Source organism: Cavia porcellus, unplaced genomic scaffold, assembly GCF_034190915.1.
Source record: "Cavia porcellus strain 051 isolate PalLab524CR breed Dunkin Hartley unplaced genomic scaffold, mCavPor4.1 scaffold_9, whole genome shotgun sequence".
Taxonomy (NCBI): domain Eukaryota; kingdom Metazoa; phylum Chordata; class Mammalia; order Rodentia; family Caviidae; genus Cavia; species Cavia porcellus.
The window spans coordinates 64,976,801-65,000,369 of NW_026947492.1; the positions used below are offsets into that span (position 1 = coordinate 64,976,801).

At 35.2% G+C, this 23,569-nt stretch overlaps 2 pseudogenes; one reads left to right on the forward strand and one right to left on the reverse strand.

Annotated features, from left to right (window-relative positions):
• Positions 1-1,346: 1,346 nt before the first annotated feature.
• LOC100732918 (olfactory receptor 51F2-like) lies at positions 1,347-2,297 on the reverse strand (annotated as a pseudogene).
• A 20,175-nt stretch (positions 2,298-22,472) lies between these two features.
• LOC106026606 (olfactory receptor 52P1-like) lies at positions 22,473-23,432 on the forward strand (annotated as a pseudogene).
• Positions 23,433-23,569: the final 137 nt, after the last annotated feature.

The following is a 23,569-nucleotide window of genomic DNA, read 5'->3' on the forward strand; positions in this document are numbered from 1 at the left end:
GTATGAAAGGATACCTGTAACTTCAAGAGGACAGTAAGATTACTCTGTAAAGATGGGTAGGTAAAATGACAGAATCACAAATTTCACTTGAGTTTGTTATCTTTGACTATAATTGCTTCTTCATCATTTTGTAAATTGCATACTTGCATTTACATCACACATCTACCATCTTCATAAACTGACAATATACAATGGAATTCTGAATCAGTATTTTACATGCCTCAGTCACTCTAGAGAAGAAAAAATCCAACTCTAACATTGTGATATAATAATTCAAAAAGTCTAAGCTATTGGATTCATTCATACAGAAAATGGCCCTCACCAGCTCATACTCCACTGTATAATTTTGTATATAATTCTCTGAAAGAAATTTTTCATTTTTGTTTTTGATTCCTCCTGCCTTTTGTGTTTTCCAATGTCTTAAGCAATACTTTGTATTAAATATTCTGTGCTTATAACTGCTGTAATTTCCATATAAAGCATGACTGTCACACCTATTAAAAATTTCATTGAAGAAAACTTCCAAATAGAGCACTGAAAATATATCCAGATAAAAACATTTCCATAGTTATCTTTGCTAATTTTGAGGTTTCCAAGAAGATATTTCCTAAAACTGTAAATAAATTTATTAATTTATAAGCATGAATTTAGTATTGCTGCAGATAGCACAGACTGAAGTTTGATAGAAGAGCACTGTTTTTAAAAGAGGCTTACACTAAAGATCTTTCCAGAGAGACAAGAGAAAGGACCAGTATTCTACCAAATAAAGGGTAAATTACTGATAACAAAATAACTCATTGATTCATGGTTACCCTAGCTGTTGAATGAGGGGATCAGGAAGGCCAGAGATAAAGAGGGAAATTACAACCATTTTGAACAATTAAGTAACATGAGCAATGCTTGTTGTCTGTAGTGGATTTACATCATAAGTTTCAGTAATGTGAAATTTTAGTATACACTTTCTTCCCTATTATCAACAGAAATGATTCCAGTTCTCTCAGTATAGAAGAAATATAAATATAAATCACTAATAAGACATTTAGGATTTTTACATTGAAATATTCAAGGCAATTCCACATTTGAAAACTACGATGGGTCATTTATTATTTAAATCACTGAAAATCTTTCATTGTAAAGGAAGAAATGCTTTTATGATCTTGTGACTATTTTAGGAAATAATAGTCACCCATACACATCAGGCTCTTAATTCATAGTATCCTTATTTAAAATGGCAGTTATCTTTCTAATATTTCAAAATAAGCATCACTCTGCACATTTTAAACTCTCCGAATGGCATGCCCCTCATCCTTACAAAGACAGACTTGGGAGAAAGCAGAAAGAAAGCTCTAGATCTTTGTCATTCTGGAATGGAGAACTTTCAGCACAGCCTTGTGTATCTGCTTGGTCTTCACACTGTAGATGATGGGGTTCATTACAGGAGGGATCAGAAGGTAGGCATTGGCAATCAGAGTATGTACATAAGGTGGGGCTCATCTCCCAAATCTGTGAACAAAGGACAGGCTGACCAGTGGAATGTGGAACACAGCCACAGCCCCAATATGGGAGATGCACGTGCTGAAAGCTTTTCTCCTCTCCTCTGGGGAGGCAATGCTGAGGACAGTCCCAATGATCAAAACATATGAAAGGACGATACACACTGAGTCCACCCCAGCAGTGGTGATGAGAGCAGCCAGCCTAGCTGCACTGTTGATCCTGGTGTCTGTGCAAGAGAGCTTCATCACGTCAGGATGGAAGCAGTAAGAGTGGTGCAGCACGCGGCTGCGGCAGAAGGACAGTCTTTTAAGAAGCACCGCCAAAGGAATCTGTACCAATGTCCCCCTACTGATGACTGCTATTCCGATCAGTGCTATTTTAACATCAGTTAAGACAGAAGAATACCTAAGGGGATTAGAAATGGCCACAAAACGATCAAAGGCCATAGCCAACAGCACGGAGGATTCCATGACAGTGAAAAGTTGAATAAAGAACATCTGTGACAAGCAGGCATTGAAGCTGATCTCCCTGGCATTGACCCAGAATATCCCCAACATGGTGACCAGTGTGGATATGGACAGCCCGAGGTCAGTGGTGGACAGCATGGAGAGGAAATAATACATGGGTTCGTGGAGGCTGGGCTGAGTGACGATGATGAAGAGAATCAGGCTGTTCCCTGACAGGGCGGTTGCATAGAGAAGGCAGAAAGGGATGGAGATCCAGGTGTGGAAGGCTTCCAGCCCAGGAACGCCAGTTAGCAGGAAGATGATGGGAGAGGACGTGATGTTCGGGATACTTTCCATGTTGATGTCAAACTGTTAAATCTCAAGCTGAGTTTCCTGCAAAAATAAAATATACTTGATTATTAATCATTCAAAGTGAAGTTAATTATTTCACTATGTAAATATGTCTCAATTCTTATTTCTGTATTTTATAAACAGGTAATTAAAACTGATTTAAAAACACCTCAAATAAAGAAAAAGAATACAATATATGGACAATTATATGAGTATGCAGAATTTATATAGCAGTAAACAATGCAAACATTCCATTTTATTTATGTAAATATATCTGATTAGTAATGAGGATAAATATTATCACAGTCATTCTTGAATTTGGGGTAGTGATTTGTTAGTAAATGCTTCTTCAAATATGCAAAACTGATTTTTTAGAAATTCTAAAGTGAGTAGTAAACAATAGATGCTATAATTTTATTGGTTTACCATATCCAAACTTGAACTTTTCATAGGACATAGGAAGTAGGATCAACTAAGAAAAATACTAATAGAATTATTTCAGTTTAGAGGATATGTATGTATTTTATGAATACTTTTGTGTCATGTATTTTTATCTTTCAATTTTGGTCAATTTTTTATAGCCATACTGAATGGAGTCCAGTAATCTGGCATTTACTAGTGTGATTACCATATTATAAATTATTAAATTCTATGAGCCTAATTTCCTTATCTCCAAAGTAAATGCTATATCTACAGTGATATGCAGCGCTAACTATGATATTGTCTATAATTAACAGATTTGAAAACCTTACATTTTAAAGGCTCATAAATAATAGCCACTGTTACTTTAAAAGAAAAACAGAAGATAAAAATTGTTACGTGTTTCTTATCTTTCCTTTTTCTGCACCTGTTTCTACCTGTTCTCACTTACTTATTTGTCTTTCTTTCTGATACTAAAGAAAAGACATGAAATATTTTCAAAGTATTACTAGGTGATGCCTACTGTTTAATATTTCTATTTTGCCCCTGCTTTCTCCATAGTTACAGTTTTATCATTCAGTTTTCATCTTTTCTGACTCAAAGAAACAGTGTCATTTGTTTCCAGGGAGCCTTAGCACCTAACTTCTCAGTCAATTCTGAATTTTACTTTAGTTTAACATCAAAGAATACTACGTGCAAGCCATCTCACATGAGATATTGTACCTCCTCTTGGTATAAGCCAGAGAAAAAGATGGGATATTTCAGAAAACACATATATAACTAAATGCAATGCAACACAATATTAAAGGAATTGCACTGTTTAAATGCCGAGGTCATGCATGTTAGAAAGTTGTGGAAAAAGGTGTCAAAAGGCTTCTCTAAGAAAAAAAAATATTTCTGCAGAGTCTGATAATAAAAATAATTATGAAAGAATACATGGCATATCTAAAGGCAATGAAGTTTCATATACAGTACAGAAAGCCATTAAAATGTTAAATTTGAGGTAATAAAATGTGTGATTAGATGGTAACAGGGATCAAATATGTAATTTTCTTAACAAAATAAAAAGGGTACAGAATTTATACCATTGCCATGATCAATATAAGCATGGTTTCTTCCTAAATCAAAATATAGCTTTTAGAAACAGCAACCTGTTTCTCAACTCTGCATCCCTATTAAATAAATCTTTTTTTCCCCAAAAGTGATCATGTGAGTGGCCTATTCACATTGGCCTCTTCAATGGTTCATGCAGTTAGTGGAAATATGGCTTCCACTTTGTGAATCAAACACATTCTGTGACAGTCACATGTGACTGCATTAAAAATAAACTTAGTTTGAAACAAGACCCATTTCTTTATCAAAGTTCTGTGTTCAGACGTAAGGATTTTATTTTGTATGCTTTTCATCTTGTAGATAGTAATTCTTAAAGGAGGTAATATGCCATTGCCACTATAGGAACAAGCTGAAGGTTTTATTTTCAGCTTAAATTAACTCTTTTTTAATTACAGAGTCAGCTATAGGTTATGCAGCCAGGCAAACCAAAGCTCCAGGGTTGTTTAGTCCAACACCGGGGCAGGGTTCTCCAAATGAGCCCTTTACATCAGAATCTGCTTCTGATAGTTGCTCAGCAATGATACTAATTTGCAACATTTCAATGAAGTAACATTTGTGAGCAATCTAATATGATGGTAGGACATTAGAACCTGGGAAGCACTAGACTGTGGAAAACGCAGATGAAGGTGATAGCAGCAGTGGCTGGGTGTTAGGAATAGACAGGGACTGTGACAGTTTTAAAATGTAATAAGCCAATTGGAAAACTCTACATTATATGGGCCTATTCTAAGCAGTAATACAACTATACACCTATGGCTAGAATCAAATGCCCCCCAAATTCAGATTTTAAAGAGAGTTTTCCACAGTTTTCCTTAGGGAGCCATGAAAGTTGTTGTACTTTATAAAATATTCTTTACTCCTAAAGAGTGTGCATAAAACCTTATGTTTCGTTGAATTCAGCAATTCTACTTACAATTTTTAGAAATGTGTTTTTCCCTACCTTTTCTCCAGGAAGGAACCTCGGGAACAAAGAACATATTCTGCTCACAAAGAAGTAGCATATATTAGGAGCTATTTCTCAATTTGCCTGAAATTGTTTAATTAGAAAACTTTTAGCGGAGATTCTCTGACTCCCAGAGTATGAAGCTTCACAAGGGTTCATTCTCTTTCATAGTTTCCTTCCCCTCTGCTTTATTTATTTTTTTTATTTTTTTTGTCTTTTTCATTTTTAATCGGTACCAGGGATCGAACTCACAACTGCCTGCTTGCAAGGCGGTGCTTATGCAACTGAGCTAAATCCCCAGCCCCCCTCTCTGCTTTATTACATGTACAGTTATAGTTTCCATGAAGAGACTACCATTATCATTCTTTCCTCTATTTCCTGATGAAATTTCATTAAAATATATGTATAACAATCCACAAATATCCATGAGTTGATCCCTCATCCAAATAGTACTGCCATACCGAGTTGATGTACAATATTATTTAGTTGGATTCTAGAAATTCCATTTCTGTTCCTCCCTCGACCAAAGAAAGCTTTATTTATTTTTTCATTAGATAAATTCAATTTTTAACACACTCCAGATTTATCATTTTTAATACAGAGTACAGAAAAGAGTCCCTTTCCTCCAAGGCCCACAACTCAGTGAGGAAACAGGTATTAACCTCAGAGATTACAATAGAAACAATTATTTTTCATGATTTGTTATTACATCTTTATGGAATACAGTGTGATTAGTCAGGTCATATATGCAATGTGTAATGATCAAATAAGGATAATTAGTATTTCCATATCCTTAAGCTTTTTTGAATTTTTATTTGTATAAAACAACTGTATATACTGTGGTAAAGTGTGACATGTTAGATATGTATACAATATACACTGATCAAATTGGGTTAACTTTTTTCCATCAGATAAATATTTGGAAGGTAAATCAGTTTGTCTTACAAAATGAAAATAAGAATGTATTTACCAAAATGACCTCAAGAGTTCTATGAAGAATTTTTTTAGAAAGCAAAAGGTATCAAGAAAAGGACAAAGCAAGGAAAGAAGGGGAATAAAGGAAACACAAATTATTTTTAAATTATGTGTATAAAAATTCTCTAACAGAATGTAACTATTATACATTGTAAACATACGTAATAGAAAGAGTACTATTTATTAGTTTCTTCTTATTTATTGTGCTTGATTATTTATACTCTGCAACCATGAATAATAAAAATTATAACCAAGAAAAAATAAGAATTGCTGAAACCTACACTTCCACTGATCCATGTTATATGGGACATTTGTGTGTTCTATAGTGGGAGATATAATCAGGACCATGAAGTAGGGCTTCATTTGTCATTATCTACAGACTGACTTGATCCTATACTGCAATAGGTACAGTATTCATAATTAAGGCAGATATACACAAGATGAAGTTTCTGTCCTCAAAGAAGATGTAAATTAAACTGTATAACCTGCAAGTTACTACTATTATTAACAGCACAGTGCCATGGTAATTCACACAAACCAATAATCAAACATGGTTGGGGAATACTTCCTTAAAAATAAATTATCCCTGAGATTCTAAAACATATATAAATAGCTTTAAAAGAAATACTTAAAGCAGAGCCTTGTGAATTTGCTTTGTCTTTAACTATATACTAGGAGATTCACTACAGTGAGAATGAGCACAATTCTACTTGCTTCAGGTGCCACTACTTCTCAGAGACACAACACCTGCTCTTCCACATCTTCTTTTGAAATTTGAGGTGAAATTCAATACAGGAAGGATTGGCAATTAGAGTATGCACAAAGGGAGGTGCATGCTTCCAACACATGTGCACTGGTGACAAGATGAACATGGTAAGGGAGCAGATTTGATTTTTTATTTTAAACAGAATAAAACCAACGATGATAAAATAGAATAAAATCAATTAAAATAAACTAGCATAAGTGATATAGGACTTTAAAACCTTATGAAATCAGAGATGGTTATCATAATGCCTTTTGTTGTCTTCAAATAGCTGAAGATATCTTTGGATATAGTAAAAATCGCACAGAACAGAATAGAATACAAACAATAAAAACAAAACAGTGAATGCAATAAAGGACTTCAAAATAAGCTAATAGTGAAACCAAAATGTTTAATATAATATGTCTTGTTATCTTTTAAATAGCTACTGATGCCATCAGATTTAACATAAACAAACAAAAGAGAATAAACCCCAACCCAAGAAAACAATGAAAATGATATGGTTTCCAGGTGAGGATCCCTCCTTGTGAGTCCTAATTCTCTCCCTCCACAGTCCACAAATGGTGCTGACTCATGGAGAGAGGCAGGGGTGTGGTTGGCCCCACTCTGGTAGTGGTCCATGCATGGCACTGATTTCCAAGCAAGGATCTCTGCCTTGTGAGGCCAGATTCTCTCCCCTGACCTGTAATCCCCTCCTGGGATTACAGACATACACCACTATGCCTGACTGAACTAGGCAGCTTTAAGAGACTCTCGGAAAGATAATTGGATTATGGGTATTCTATATTAATCAGTGAGTTGATTCATTTTGTTGAATTTCTCACTTGAATGTAATTTTAGGATTGGGACACAGTAGTTGATGTGAGTTGCTTGCAGTGTAATTTATGGAATACATCTCTTTCCGGTCCTGTTCCCTTTTGCTTTGATTTCTTAAGATCATGAGGTGAGCAGATTTGCTCCATCACATCTTTTGCCATGATGCCTCTGCCTTGGAATGAGTGGAACAAGGACAGATACTTGTGAAACTGTGAGATTTTCTCTTAAAGTATGGGCATCATGGATTTTGATCCAACAATGGGAAAACTGACCAGTATAAAATCTGGTATTGGAAAGTACTGTAACTATATATTCTATGAGATTTTGACACTTTTGGAACTAGCTTGAAGGAAAAGTTTGGAAACAGTTGGAGATGCTGAGTGAAAAGTCTCTAAAAATGTTGTAAGCTTGAGGTTGAAACATGATTTTGATCAGAGTTTAGTAGACCAAAGTGCTGATAGAAGTACATACACCCATGCTTATGAAGTGTCAGGTGAGAATGAGGACTGGAATCCTGAATGTTATTTTCTGGAAAAGAACTTACGTACATTTTTGCTATCTTCTGAGAACTTCCAGAAAGCTGTATTTAAGATCTATGGACCAATAAAACTGGTGGAGGTGATTTCATGTTGCTTTTAGCCAGATGTATAGTGAGAATTAGAAGCATAAAGCAAAAAAAAAAAAAAAAAAAAAAATAATAATAATAAGATTTTAAAAAGCTAATTTTTGCCCCCAAAAGAGCACATGTTAAATTTGGCCCAAAAGAGGCATGGCTGCCTATTATATTATCAGTGCCCCTAAAAACAAACCAAATACCTTGAACCAGAATAAAAAGAGAAATGACTTGAGGGCATCTCACTAATCAGGAAGATACCACTCATTGCAGCTTCAAAGCTGAAAAAGTATAAATCTTTCATTTGAAAGGGGAACCTGCACTATAAGAGCTTGTAAGTGAACTGGTATGCTAGATTCATTCACTTGGCCAAGCCATTCAGACTCTGAGACTACTGTTACCATGATTGAAGGAGACCTGGATGTTTCTAAGGGAAGTGATAGACTTTGGTACTGTCCACCTCATGCTGTGTTGTGCAAGTTTCCATCCAGATTTCAAAGGACAGCCTTAGAGGCTGTCCTTGACGTGTTTCTGAGAGGTAAACACATGAAGTGGAGGGAAAGAAGCCAAAGTTATAGTAGAGACCCTGTAGAGCTCACTATGTCTGCAAAGAAAAAATGCGACTATCAAGAAGAGCCAGCCCAAGAGAAATGCCTTGTGGGATACAACCAGCAAGGCTATTGGGCTGGTCCACAAAAGGTCTTTGAGATTCATAGCTTGCTCTTTTGCCTGTTTCCTCCTTGATGTTTGCAGTTGCCATAAACAGCAGCCCAGCCATGCCACACTGCAATGGAGGCAATTGATTATGGAATGAAACCTCCAAAAACTGTTAAGGACTTCTGGTAAAAATGGCATATAAATAAGAGCAGAATACAGAGGCTCCCTGAGACAGACAACTCAGATGCCAAAATAACAGTGTGGGGAGTCCTGGACAGAAGGAGATGGATCCTCTTAACCCAGGAAGAAACTAAAGCAAAAAGAACCAGTCAAACAGGCAGTCCCAGGGCTACTATTGATTGAGGAAACTAAGATTCTGTGCTGTCCTACACCAAAATTCCCACTGCTTCCACTCACTGGAATCGCAGTTTAACTGGAGTCTGAGGTCAGTGAGCCTAAGGAGTCAGCAAGGGATCTGCATCAACCTGTGGTGAGTGCTGGAATAAAACCCTTCCATGGAAAAGGGGCACCAACAGGACAACATTTTGGAATTGGGCAGGACTGGAAAAAACAAGGAATAGCAGTGATTTCAGTCAGTTGGTCCCTTCCAAGATGAGATTGGTGGGGTATGCTTGGTTTGGGTCATGACACTGGCTGAGACCCAGTAAGCTGTCCCAAACCAGTTCTCTATGCACGGCATACACTAACACAGTGAAGGCCTTAGCAGTCTGACTGACCCGGAGGGGAGGATCAATCATGCACTGCTCCTGTTTGCACTTCGATAACACATTGGATGGGGCAGGATCACCTAGCCAGCATGCTTCAGAAGAACCGTGACCAACAAGGAGATGGACTGGAACCTCCTCTATACACCTGTATGGAAGAAACAAAAAATATGAGAAGAGGAAGCAACAAGGAAAAGTTCCCAACCCTAACCCTGAAAACACTGATTCAGGAGAGATAAATACAAAACAGATTGAGGACAGCAAACATGCAATATCAGACACAGCATCAGAGGATATAAAGAGATATCTTTGGGACCTCATAGACCAGTTAAAAAGTGAAATATTTAACCAAGTAAAGCAAGATATAAGTAGACTAATAAAAGAAATGCTAAGCACCTCTCAAGAAGACACAGATGGAAAAATAGAGGAGCACAAAAAAGGAGAGAAACATTTGATGAAGAATATAGAGAAAACAGAATACATGTAGCAGGTTCAATGAGATTACCAGGAAATTAAAAACTCCATTGAAAGCTGGCAAAACTGCTTTAAAGAAACTAGGGTATTGTATCCAAACAAGGAAGACAGGTTTGCACTGTGGGGTCATAAAAGGAAAAATTCCTTAAATATAACAAGGAAACAGGCATTAACAATAAAAATTTAGAAGATAACAAGAGAATCTATAATGTAAGAATAAAGAATGTGAATGAAGAAGCAGGGGTACAAACAAAGGAACTACAAAGGCTATTCACAGAAATAATTAAGGAAAACTTCCCAAACATAGGAAATGATATTCAGGTATATGAGGCATACAGAACTGCAGCCACCTACAACAAAAACAGAGCCACACCCAGGTATAATAATCAAGATCCCAGAAATTCAATATATAAGAACAGAGTAATAAAAGTAATCAGAGAAAACAAATAGTAACTACCTGTAAAGAATTACCTCTAATTACCTATAAAAGAAAACACATCAAAATCATGGCAGACTTCTCAACACAGACCATAAAATCAAGAAGAGATTGGAGGGAAGTATTCCAAGCACTGAAAGAAAATAACCTCCATCCCAGATTGATGTACTCTAAAAAACTGTCTCTAGAAATTAATGGAGGAACAAGATGCTTCCAAGACAGGAACTGGGGGAATTCACAACCACCAATCCAACTCTACAGAGAATACTGAAGGACATTCTAGAGAGAGGGAAAAGTACCAGGACTCCAGGAACAGTGGCAGACAGGCCTCATGAATGGAGCAGAAAGTGGAATGAAGAAGAAAAGCAGACAACTAATGGCAGAAAAAGAGCACAACAGAAGTGAGGCAGAGAAGGTTGGCTCTAATATAGATGGCCTTGATGCACTAAAAAAAAAAAAAAAAAAAGGAAAAAAAGAGAGAAACACAGGGAGAGTAGATCAGGAGATAGGGTCCACCGAGATGATCTTTATAGGAAATATAATTAACCTGAAAAAGACTTTATGGACTGAAAATCAAATATGATAAAACAATGCTCTATGTGACAAGGAACCAGACAGTAATAGTGACATCTATACCAGTATTTGTGGATAGGTTGGAAAGACAGGCTTTGGTAGGTAAAGGAATACAACTAGAGATCAATTCCAGGAGGGAGAAGGTTCAGAACCACTTGGGTAAATAGCATGCTACTCCCCCAACCTAAAAACTGAGGGTGGTGGTGAGACCTAAAAATGCACGGTGCATCCTGGAGGAATGAAATAGGAGGAATAGTCTTTAAAAAGATGGCAGAAGTTATTGTTAATAGTGTATCAGGATTTAAAAATCATATTACTTGCACTGCTCTGCTTAGATAGATTTTATTCTGTCCCAATTTGTCTACTTGCACTAGATCTGAGGGCACAGACAGCTATCCCAAAAATAACAGGATGTAGCACAGTAATCATCTTTAATTTCCTAATAACTTAATCTGGAGTCCTGTATAATTTATACTGTTTACCATAATTGATCTTAGTAAATCTGGCTTGCTTGATTGCTGTTTTTTATCGACAGATTTTATTCAAAAACTGCTATGATTGACAGTATCAAGTCTGAGAGTATAGGCAACTACACTGAGGATGACAAGATTCACTACAACACCCATTCTAGTTTGATTACTACCTGTTTTTGAAGTTTTACACTGTCTACAAGGTTGTGTTTTTCTTAATATTGTTATGAACTGCTATATTCAATTATATGATGTCTGATGATATAGAAAATTCTATTGAAGATAACCAGACAACACAGTAACCATAGTAGAATTCCTTGTACAGTGGTTTTATATGTCTTTTTCATTTCACGTGTTTATTGGGTCTACATTTCTAGTAGTATGCCTCTTCCATCAATGACACTATCACTTTACATCAAAACACCATTTTTGCTTTGAAGCAGCTGCCTGATACTGACACTTCGTAGACATAGTATGACTATTTCTCAATGTGTCCATCTACTGATGAGGTTCATGCTTTCTTAATATAATCCAGTAGTGTCAGTTTGTGAAATGCAGCAACACTATTATTCTTTGTTCAGAATGATTGTAGTCTGCTTTATTTGTTTAATTGCAATATAAATTAAGATATGGATAACTGCAGGTATGTTTAAGTGTATAGGATTGATAGTAAGGTGCCACAGCAGCTGGGAGAGTGATGTAGAGACAGGTAGGGCAAAGAGATATGGTTAGGCCATGGAGTGACATACGGAAAGTTGCTGGTTGAAAACTGATCCCAGTATCTACATCTGGATACCAAGATCAGCCCCATTTGCAGCACTAATCCTGCTTCAGGCTTACTGGGGGCTACCCAGCACATCATGGGCTCTGACTTGTACAGGATGCTACACAGAACTGTAGACACCAGAGGAATTTTTTTGGTCTTTTGGTCTTTCTTTCTTTCTTTCTTTCTTTCTTTCTTTCTTTCTTTCTTTCTTTTTTTCTTTCTTTCTTTCTTTCTTATTGTCTGTTCTGTGCATCTTTTCTCTCTTCTCTACTCAGCTATATATACATATTTTTTTTGACATGAATGAACACTGAATTGTTCTGGTCTGCTTTGTTATTTTCCTGCTTTACCTTCATTCTTTTTCTCTTCTCCTCTACTCCAATTTCCCAAAGCTTAAATAATCATTCTTTGTCCTCTGGCCTTGCTTCTTCTATACTTCTATTCATTTAACTCTGTGTTTTGACCCCTTTCCCTTTTAAAATACCCGATGCACACAGAGAACTATTACTGAAATACTAAGGGGAAATTAATTGCATACAAATATCTGGTTTATGTTGGATATTGTTATATATCTGTAGATCTTGTTCCTATGATTAAAGGTACAAAATTAGCATTACTACAGTAATAGTTTGCCAGTTTCTAGGCTGTACTTAGTGCTATTATTATTGCTAATCGTACTAATTGTGTGTCACACCTGTCCAATTTTTTTCTTCTTCTGTTTTTTAAATTATAAAAACAAGATTTCAAAAAAGATAATAGGAGAGTAACAATGGCTAATGCATTGTGTATTGCTACATTCAAAGTAGTTACTCAGAGTACAAGGTATAGGCATGAAAAATTATCCTATATATACATATACATACATATATTAATTATTTAATTTTTTAGGAGTTTTATAGAGATTAAGATAAAAGAGGATATAAAAAGCAGATCAGAACAGAACATTTTAAGCAACACAGTATTTCACCACAAGACAACTTGGTAGCTAACATAAAGTCTCTTGCCTTGAAATAGTTGAGCATACCTACATACACAATAGTATCAAACATAACAAAATAATATAAAACCATTCAAGAGAATGAAAGAATTACAGGGCATTCAGAATCAAATAACAGAAAAATAAACAATTGCTTTTATATTATCTCATTGTCCATAAAAAATTTGTTTATATTACCACACACAATAAAATCCAGTAACATATTACATGATAGAACTAGTGGAAACAGAAGAACAAAAGTATAACAGGACTTCAAATCAGGATGATATCAAATCAGCAGTGGCTATTATAATGTCTTGTTTTCTTCAAAATACCTGTTCACACCATCACAGATAATAAAATCAAACAAGCCAGGATAAAACCTTTCCAACTAATGAATGGAATCATTATAAAGGCTTCAAAGCAATGTAATGAAGAATCATGATTGTCCTAAATTTTTGGCTATTCTTAGCATTTTTTACACTGGGGAGACTATGGTATTTATACATGTGAGTTTGATTTATTTTGCTTATGAATATGATCTCAAGTTGCACCCATTTATTTATAAATATCTCATTGTGATCACTCTTTATAGCTGAGTAGTACTCCATTGTATAAAAATATCACAACTTTTTTTTTATCCATTCCTCAATTGTTGGACACTTAGGTTGTTTCCAAGTTCTGGCTATTACAAATTGTGCTGCTATAAACATGAGTGCACATATATCATTGCGGTATGATGTTTTCAGTTCATCTGGGAAATGCCTAGAAGCAGAATAGCTGGATCAAATGGGACTTCCAATCCCAGACTTTTGAGAAATCTCCACAAAGACCTCCACAATGGTTGCACCAGTCTACACTCTCACCAACAGTGCAGGAAAGTTCCTTTTCCCCCATAACTTGTCCAGCATTTGTTATTAGTGGTTTTCTTGATCCTGGTCCTTCTTTTTGGAGTGAGATGGAACCCCAGTGCTGTTTTAATTTGCATTTCTCTAATGAGTAATGATGATGAACTTTTTTGTGTATTTATTTACCATTTGTATTTCTTCACCTGACAACTGTGTATTCATCTCAGATGCCCATTTTGGATTGGGTCTTTGAAGGACAATTCACCAAGACTTTTTCCCAGTTTGTGGGTTTTCTTTTCACTATGCTTGAGATTTCTTTTGACATGCAGAAACTCTTAAATAAGACATGATCCCAGTTATTGATTCTGGGAAGTATTTCTCATGCAGTTTGATTCCTGTTCATGAATTCACTACCTACCCCTATGTCTTCAAGAGTTTTATCTAATTAGTCTTCTAACAGTTTTAGTGTTTCTGTTTTAATATTCACATCTTTGATCCATTTAACTTTTTAGTTTGGTACATGGTGATAGGCATAGGTCTAGTTTTAGTTCTTAGCATATGGAGAGCCAGTATTTACAGCATCATTTATTAAAGAGACAGTCATTCTTCCAGTGTACATATTTGGCACCTTTAGCAGAGATAAGGTGGTTGAATGTGTTGGTAGTTGTGGTTGTATATGATAATCTATTCCATTGATCTTCCAAGTGGTTTTGATCCAAAACCCATTTTAATTTGTTATAGTTGCTTTGTAGTATAACTTCAAGTCTGGGATTGTGATGCCTCCTGCCTTGCTCTCACTGGTTAGAATTGTCTTTGCTCTTCTAGGTCTCTTTTGGTTTCAGATGAATTTTAGGAGTGATTTCTCTATGAGGTATGTTTTCATTGGGATTGCACTGAATCTGTATTACAGTTTTGGGAGAATGGACATTTTCACAATATGTATTCTTCCTGTCCGTGAACAAGTGATGTCTTTCCATTTTCTGAGACCCTCTTCAATTTCTTTTTCAGGGTATTATAATTTTCCCTGTATAGGTATTTTACTTTTTTGTGAGATTGATTCCTAAATATTTCATTTTTTTGGATGCTAGTGTGAAGGGTGTGGCTTCTCATTTCTCTCTCAGTGATTTTGTTGTTAGCGTATAGGAATTCTATTGATTTTTGAGTATTGATTTTGTATCCAGCTACATTGCTGAATTTATTTATTATATCTGTGAGTCTTTCATGGAATTTTGGGGGTCTACTATATAGAGTATCAAGTCATCTTCAGATAATGATAATTTAACTTCCTCTTTTCCTATCTTTACCCCTTGCATTTCTCTCTCTTGTCTAATACTATCTCTGGCTAGTATTATACTGAATAGGAACCCTGATAAGGGTGAAAACTTAACTTCCTCTTTACCTATGTTTACCATTTTATTTCTCTTGTATGATGCTATCTCTGGCTAGTGTTTCCAGTACTATAGAATAGTAGCGGTGAAAAGGGACATTCTTGCCTTGTGCCTGATTTTAAGGTAAAGGCCTTCAGATTTGTGCCAATTAATATGATACCAGCTGTTGGTTTGTCATAGATGGCCTTTATCATATTGAGGTAAAGACTTTCTGTAAGGTTCTTATCATGAATGAGTGTTGGACCTTATCAAAAGCTTTTTCTGCACCTATAGAAATGATCATGTGATTTTTACTTTTAGCTTTATTGATATAGTGAATTACATTTATTGATTTATGTATGTTGAACCATCCCTGCATGCCTGGGATGAATCCTACTTGGTCATGGTGAATAATCTTCTTGATGATTTGCTGCATTCTGTTTGCCAGTATTTTATTGAGGATTTTTGCATCTATTCATTATGGAGATTGGCCTCTAGTTCTCTTTTTTAGTTGGGTCTTTCTCAAGTTTTGGTACTAGAGTAATATTTGTTTCTAGGAATGACTTAGGAAGAATTGCTTACCTTTTGATTTCATTGAAGAGTTTGAGGAGTGTAGGCCTTAAGTTTTCTTTGTATTTCTTGTAGAATTCTGCAGTGATTTGGTCTGGGCCTGGACACTTCTTTGCAGGTAAGGACTTAATTACATTTTCAATTTCATTAGTAGAATTTGGGTTACTCAGCAGTTTTACATCTTCTTGACCCAACTTTGGTACTTGGTATGTTTCTTGGAATCTGTCAATTCTTCTGTGTTCTCGAACCTATGAGAGTAGAGGTTTTTGAAATGTGTGTTGATGATCTTCTGTATTTCCAAAGTCTGTAGTGATTTCACATTTTTCATTCCTTATTACATGAATTTGAGCCTTTTCTTTCCTTGTTTTAATAAGGTTGTTTAAGGGCTTATCAATTTTATTTATTCTTTTAAAGAACAAACTCTTTAATACATTATTCTTTGGATTCTTTTCTTAGTCTCTATTGCATTAATTTCTGCTCTGATTTTTATAATTTCCTCCCTTATTTTGGCTTTGGGCTTGACTTACTCTTCTTTTTCTAGATGTTTGAAGTGTATTATCAGGTTGTTTATTTGTATTTCTTCTGTTTTCCTGATGTGGATTCTCAGTGCAATAAATTTTCCTCGAGGACTGCTTCCATTGCCTCCAAGAGATTCTGGTAAGTTGTATTTGTATTTTTGTTTACTTGTATGTATTGCTTAATTTCTTCTTCAATTTCCCCTGTGACCCACTGATTGTTCAAAAGTGTATTATTCAGTTTCCGTGTGCTTGTGGGATTTTGCACTTTCTTTTATCATTAATTTCTAGTTTCATGGTGCTATGATCAGATAATATGCATGTGGTCATTTCAATTTTTGCATTTATTTAAATATGTTTTGGGGGCCAGTGTATGGTCTATTTTAGAGAATGTCCTATGTACCGCTGAGAAGAATGTATATTCTGATGTTGTTGGGTGGAACACTCTGTATATGTCTATGAAGTCCATTTGTGATTCAGTTCTGTTATTTCTCTGCTGATTTTCTGTTTACTTGATCTGTCCCTTGGTGTCAATGGTGTGTTAAGGTTTCCTGTTATAATTATGTTATTGATAATTTGATTTTTCATTTCTAATAATACTTGCTTTGTATAAATGGGTACATATATATTTAAGATTGTATAATTTGGTACATATATATTTTTGTATAAATATATATTTTTACATATATATTTTGTACATATATATTTAAGATTGTTATCTCTCTCTCTCTCTTGAAGTTTTCCCCTAACCAGTATGTAGTGACCTTCTTTATCTCTTAGGATCATTCTTGGTTTGAAGTTCACATTGTCTGAAAACTGAAAAGCAATCCCCCACTATTTTTTCACTTCCTGTGTCATGAATTATTTTTTTCCATCCGTTGACTTTCAGTCTGTGAGTTTCCTTTTGGGTTATATTGGTTTCTTGTAGAAAGCATATGTTTGGATGTTGTTTCTTGATCCATTCAGCCAACCTATTTCTTTTTATTGGTGAACTGAGACCATTTACATTAATGGTTATAAATGTTATATATTGGTTTATTGATGACATGTTAACTTTCTGTTGTTGCATCTTTATCTTTCTATTCTGTTTGTCTGCCTTGCTTAGTGGTTTTTTCTATGTGTATCTAAACTATATTTCAATATTCCTTGCAGTGTTGTCTTGGTGATCACGAAGTTTTTCAGCTGTTCTTTGTCATGGACGTATCTTATTTCTCCATCCATTTTGAAGGACAGTTTAGAGTACATCAGTCTAGTTTGGAAATCATTTTCCTTTAGGATCTGAAGTATTTCACTCCATGCTGTTCTTCACTTCATTGTTTGTGTTGAGAAGTCTGCTGGAAATCTGATAAATTTTCCTTTATAGGTGAATTTTTTTTCTCTCTCACAGCTTTTAATACTCTGTTGGATTTTCTGGGATGGTGATTATTAAATGCCTGGGTGTAATTTTATTTTGGTTATGGCTGTTTGGGGCTCTATATGTTTCACTAATCCATGTTAGTTTCCATTCTCATGTGTGGGAAATTTTCAACCATTACTTCTGTAAATAGCCTCTTGATATCATTTGTGTGATTCCCTTCTTTTTTCATTTATCCCTATCAATCTTATGTTGTTTTTCTTTGAGTCGTCTTGCAGTGTTGAATTGTTATTTCCTGATTCCTTGTTATTTTTAAAAGATCTTTCCTTTCCTGTTCACTAGCTGAAATCTTGTCTTCAAGGTCTGAAATTCTATCTTCACTTTTATTGAAGTGGTTTTGACAACTGTCAGTGGAATTTTTGATTTGCTGTATATCTCTTTGAATCTGCTTCATGTATTCTGTTTGTTTCTCATATTGTGTATCCAGGATTCTATCTTTTCATTTAGTTCCTCCATTTTTTAACTGCATCTTATTTAGATGTATTCAGCATCTCTTTCATTACTTTTATCATTTCTTCTTTTACCTCAGAGATTATTTCTAGTTTGAATTTCTTTAAAGCTTCCTGGGGTTGCTTCTTTATTTCAGTTCCTCTTATTTCAGATATATCAGGTATATGGCATATATTTTCTTCAATTTACATGTCTCCTAGGCTTTCTTGGGATGGGCTGGAGGTTTGAGATTGAATTTTGATCTTTTGTTTTGTCGTTTTCCTATATTTCTGTGTTTTAAGTGTTGTTCCAAGGCTTCCCCTGGGCCTGTTGGAAATGGTCTCCTAGGCCCTCAGTCTCTGGGACTGAACTAAGTTTGTTGAGTGTGGTCTAGTCAGGCCCCCAGGAACTCGCGTGTCAGCTCCAGTGTTCCAGAAAGCTGGGTGAGCAACTAACCACTGTGGATGATGGTCCAGAGCTCTCCCCAGGAAAGGACCAATGTTCTGGAACTCACTTCTTGTACTCTCGACTCCCCTGATTGAAGAAGCCCACTGGGTGTAATCTAGTGGACTGCAAAACCTCCCAAGCCTAGTCTAATGTAGCTGGAAGCTGGGCAGTTCCTTGACCACTGGGAGTGATTATCTTAAACTCTCCCAGAGCTCAGGATTTTGAACAGGAACTCACTTCCACCAGCAACCCAGTTCCCTCCTCAGGCAGCACCAAAGGTAATATTGTAATATTTAAGCACCCATAGAGAAACTAAAAATAAATACTATAAATAGTTATGCTGACACCTGCATCTTTCTATAGCTGATATAAATATAGTTACCTTTTCACTTGCTAAGTTAAGGGTTTTAGATACTCCCAATTATAAGAGAATAACCTTAGAGCTTGTTGATCAGGGCAGGTCATTGGGTCAAAACAGCAGTGAAGACCAAATACCCAGCTCTCTTTTATTCAACTGTGAAGGTTGATTGATCCTGAGAATTCTTTTAGAAGGAAGAATATTTAGAAGTAATGTGAGTGTCTTATTTTTTGAGGTAATCAGATAGACATAAATAATTTCCAGTCAACAATTTCACTTCCTTCTTTTCTTTACAGAACATATTTTTCTGTACCTACATACCTACATATTTTTTGTTATGTTAACTATCACTTTAAAATACATTAAGAAAAGAGATTAAGAGTTTATGACATGAGTAAACAATAAATGTTTGAGAATATATATATATATATATATATATATATATATATATATATTCATCCTAATTTAAATTGTTTCTTACAAGCACCAAAATATCACATGACTCCAACAATATATACAATTCTTTTTGGCTAAACTTTTGAAAATAAAGTTGTAATCATTATTATTGATTGTATTATTGGCAGTTAATCATCAACTTAGTTAATCTTATGTATGGATAGAAGTCAAGGAAAATAAAAATGTAGAAAGAATATAAGATTGAAAATTTTTAGACAATGTTTTCTCTTGAGTGTATGCTTAAAAAGAAATGTTTTAAAATCTCGCTGCTGACTACTTCACTAACACAATCTTGATTTTTAGTCTAAAATGTAGAAAAACTAGTTACTTTTTGACAAATATTAGTGTCTGATATAATAGTATGACAGGATCTTTGTTAATATTTTGAAATACAATTTTATTTAAATGGATCTGTGAATATTGAAAAATTTATTCAACTATTGAGGCAATGTGCTTGAAGGAGCCCTTACGTTATTTAAAACAAAAGTAAAATGTTCTTGTACGCTTAGATATTTGGATGGGATGTAATCAAAATATTGCCATTAATCAACCTCAAAATACTCCTGTTCATATCAAACATGCTTATTCCACGATTCTTCCCTCTTTTTGAAGTGTGTCTGGGAGACCTCATTGTGAATATATTTGTGAGGTGTGATCAGAAATTGTTGAGAGATGCTGTGATGCGCCATCCAACAGAGATGCAGGCTTGTGAAGACACTGTGCTGTGTCCTCATGCTCTTTATTCACCACATCTCTCACTGTACAGCCTTCCGCTCTTCTTCAAAGGAAAAATGGCTACGTAAGGTAAATGCTTTGATTCAGGACACTGAAGCAGCTGGCAAAATGCAACTAAAGACTTAAAAAAAGACTTTCACTCTGTATTTTGATCATATTTCAAATGCATTATATCATAATTTCTGATTCCATATAAAAATATCTGATATACAAAATCTGGTTGCTTTTCCCCCTAGAAAACAAAGGTGTTCTGTCAATTGATAAGCAAATTTTAAAAGGATCTGGGAAACAGCAGAAAATAGTGACTAGGTTTCTTTCTCTTCAGGTGGAAGATAGATAGCCAAGATCTTCATGATCTTAGTTTAAAAGCAACAGTTTATTTGGGATCTATCTTCAAAGAGATTCTGTTTCTGGAACACGTTCTCATAAATGTGGCAGAACAAGTGATTAAAATCCACCCAAAGGAAAAAAAATCGTTTTTACATTTCATCATTGGAATGTGTCTGCATAATTCTTTAACTAAAATACTTAAATATTTTATTTTAAATTACGTAAATGTTAGTAATACTATTTGATTTTTCAGAGTGTTGGGAAGCAATTTAAAATGGCAGTTAAGTACAAGGTTTTGCTATCATTGTGAATGGTCCACTCTTCATCTTCAGGCTGGTCACAGTAACTTATAAGATGCTAAAGTTTCTTCAATTTAGTCTTATGAGGGACTTACATGTTATGGTAAATATATATGTGTGTGTATATTTGTGTGTGTGCATGTATGTGTTTCATAATTTGATAAATCTATCAAAACTGAAGAGAAAAAAAAATCAATGAGAGTACAAAAAATAACAAATATATCTTCTGGAAGTCGTCTAACAAGGAGACATAGATGAGAGTCCATTGGTTGTAAATACCATGGGATGAGTAGTAACTTGCAAAACAAAATGGAGCAGTAGAGGGTAATAGTCATCCAAGTTGTATATATTGAGAAGCAGAACTTTTCAATGTAGAATGGTTTATTTAAAAAAAGAAGCCTAATATTACCCTATAAATAGTTTAGGAAAGACAGTTAGCAAAAAGCTGAAAGGATAGATGGTTATGTTATTTAAAGTATGGATATAATTACATCATTTTTTGTCTAGAAATTTCATTGGTCCATAGTACCTATGATATAATAGAATAATGAACAAATACAGTGACTTATTTATTACTCTGTGTGAAGTCTTTTCTAAGTTGTTAATCTATTTTAATTTTTGATAAAATTTGATGATTTTTTTTAAAGTTTATTGACTTTATTTCTTATGAGAGAAATATAATAATTGAAATATTATTCTTTTACAAACCAGATCAAACTGAGGACATTTCCAAAAGTACCAGGAGTATTCACAATTTGACTTCAAATTTCATTTTATCTTCCTTTATTCAGAACAAGATACTGTAATGCTACTCCAGTTTATTAGCTATTTGGACAGATTTTAAATATAACAGTGGGTACATGAGGCTATTTTTTAAATTTTCATTAGTATTAATTTCCACATTATTAAAATTCATCAATATTATGTGGAGTATATTGTTATCAAGTTACATATGGTTTTTGGAGGAAGATTGTTATTGAGCTAACATTTAAAATTTATATTTCGATTATATTTTTGTATATGTAAAATACACACATACAAAATTAAGAGAAAATATTGATTAAAATCAATGTATAAATAGTGACAAATGCTATCAAATTTATTTTAAAATCTTGTATAAAATAATGAATTCATCACATAATTGGGCATATAATTTGGAACTTTTCACTGGAAAAAGAAAGAACTGAAAAAGAAACAGTTCCTCAAGATCCACTAGGTCATTTGAGCTGCCGAGGGCAGGACCAATATCACTGAGTCTCCCCACAAAAGGATCTAGATGAGTGATCAAAACAATAGACATGCACTGGCAATGATGATAACATTAGCAATGAAATGGAATAATTTTAAGACCTTCATTATTTATAAAAATGTTTGAATTTTGTCAAGATTAAATGTTCAATTCAGGAAATGATAGTGAACTTTTATTTCAAGTGGACAAGTAAGTTCACTAACAAATTCATGAAATTGAAGACAGTTTATGATAAGGACACTGTGTTTATATAGTTTTTGTCTATTGTCATTAAGATTTTTATAAATTTTAAATGAAGGCTTAGAGTGTTTTCTAATGTAATACATTGTGCTTTTACAAATTCAATTTCAATGTGTGTTAGAATTTTGTTGGAACGATCTTGGCAGAAAATATTAGTCCTAAAAAATAGAATTTCATCTGTGGAGGAAAAAGAGTAACAAAATCATGGAAGCAGCCAATAACTCCCTAGCATCTCCCACAGCTTTCTCGCTGATGTGCATCCCAGGACTGAGCACATGCACGTCTGGATGGGGTTCTGTTCTACTCCATGGAGGTGGTGGCTGTGGTGGGGAATGTGACCATCCTGGCTGTGGTGAGAGCAGAAAGAAGACTCCATGAGCCCATGTACCTCTTTCTGTGCATGCTGTCAGTCACTGACCTCGTCCTCCCCACATCCACACTGCCACACATGCTGTGTCTCTTCTGACTTGGAGCCCATGACATTGCCTTGATGCCTTCCAGACTCAAATGTTCTTTATCCACAGCTTTGCTGCCATGGAATCAGAGTTCTTATTGGCCATGGCCATCGACTGCTATGTGGCCGTCTGTGACCCACTGCATCATGCTAAGATTCTCACCAACAGTCGCCTTGCCAAAATGGGGGGACTGTGCTGTTGCAGCGAGCAGCCTTGTTTACCCCACACCCCATCCTCCTCAAGCAGCTGCCCTACTGCAGAACTTGCATCATTGCTCACACCTTCTGTGAGTGCATGGCTGTGGTGTAGCTGGCTTGTGTAGACACAAGAGTCACCACATGTTACAGTCTCAGTGTAGCCTCTGTCAATGGTTCCAGTGAGGACTTTTCCATTGCACTGTCTTATGTTCTCACCCTCCATGCTGTCTTTCGTGTCTCTTTGCAGGATGTCTGAAAGCTCTGAGAACATGTGGTTCCTGTATCTGTGTCATCCTCGTTTTCTAGCCCATGGCTGTGTTTACATTCCTGATGCACCACTTTGGCCACAATGTGGCCCCGAAATTCATATCTTCATTGCCAACATGTACCTTCTGGTGCCACACTTTTTGAACGCCATTGTTTATGGTATGAGGACAAAAAAACTTAGAGACCATGTGCTTCATTTTATACTAGTAAATGCTGCTCACTTATGTTGTCATTTTTGCGGATAGTAACAGGACGAAGGCAGGAATTAATCTCCTGATAAATGATATCAAATCTTGTGAAATCAGGAGTTTTATTGAATTTTAATGAGAAGAATGACTGCATGGAAGGCAATGCCCATGTCTCATGAATTTATCTATTATAA